The sequence below is a fragment of the Propithecus coquereli genome, unplaced genomic scaffold, assembly GCF_000956105.1.
Source record: "Propithecus coquereli isolate 6110/MARCELLA unplaced genomic scaffold, Pcoq_1.0 Scaffold61, whole genome shotgun sequence".
Taxonomy (NCBI): Eukaryota; Metazoa; Chordata; class Mammalia; order Primates; family Indriidae; genus Propithecus; species Propithecus coquereli.
Window position 1 is genome coordinate 4,273,171 of NW_012152063.1, and position 1,475 is coordinate 4,274,645.

Genomic DNA, 1,475 nt, shown 5'->3' on the forward strand with positions numbered 1-1,475 from the left:
AGTATGGGTTTTCATTGGGCATTATCTATTCCAAGAACGACTAACAAATGATAGAATGACTAAACCATTTAGTTTTCAATATGCTTAAGTGCTTTTTAAATAAATGTACACAGAGGATAAATGACTTTAAAGAACACCAAAAAATAAAAGTAAAAAACTAGCTACCAAAGTTTATTTATTTTCCCTCAAATTTGTCTGGTAATTAGCTGACATTTATCCTATGCTATTTTTAAGTCAATTAAATAGGTCTTTCAGTAAGGGTATGTTGTATCACAGTAAAGTTTTTTTTCATAAAGGAAGAATTTGAATGCTTATGATTGTATTTAGTTTGAATGTAAAAGGAGAAATATTTTACCCTAACTTCTAGAAAGTTTGGATCCATTTAGCACTGTCTGGAAGCTTGTTCTCTTATACAGTTTTTGAATATTGAAACGTATAATGTGTTCATAACATAACACAGACTTGTAGGGTAATTGGAAGATAATATTGCCAGAATAATACTCTCTTCCTTTTTACCTATTTGAAAATATCAATAAAAAGATTTTTAGAAACATTTTTGTTCTACACAGAAGTAAAAGTATGGCCCAGATTTTGGTTTCAGACTTAATTTCTTGTTAAGTCTGATTCCTCATTTTAAGGCTGATTCCTCATTTGTAGAAAAAAGATAACTTTAAAGTAGCATTGGATGAACTAAATTTATGTAGAAACGTAAAGCACCCAGTAGATAGAGAGTGTACTAAGAATATTAGCTCAAGTGTTCCCTCTGTGTACAATATACACATTCAGAAGAGATTAATTATGGAGAAAAATAAAATTTGTATATGCTGGATTCTTTTTGAGTTTGTAAATATTTTATTTGTACATGAGTATCACCTAACTTCACATAGTTTATATTATAATTACATTTTTTTTAATCCATCGTATTTCAACTCAAAATTATCAAAGCAGACCATTTCTCTGTAGCCTGTCAGGAGCTGACTAGAGCTACTTTTGAGTGGTGACTTAGATTTTTCTAAGAATTTTTTTCTCTTTGGTTACTTTAAACAGAGTTGACAACTGCCACAAAAGAAAGTATTGTTCAGAAAGCCACAGCTGGGATTGTTGATGATATTATGAGGCCTTCCGCAAGCTGGGTTGAAAAGAGGAGGGGCTGATAGGGCTTCTACTGCAGATAGAATAGACAGGCTCCCAGTGAAGAAATCGAGAGCTCACCAAAAATGTGTATGCATGAAAAATGATATTGTTAGACACAAATAACTGAAAACTTGACTTGTACATACAGAAAAAGAATAATTTCCATGGAAATAAGTTACTTTCTCAAAGATGTCATAAAATGTGTCTATTTGATCACTTACGGTTTTTGGCAGAAATAGAACAAAATTCCAATAGACAGTAGTATGAAACAACTTACTAATGTTTGGGACCCCTAATTATGTTGAAGTTTGAGTGGCTGTAAGGGACATAAGAATGATGCT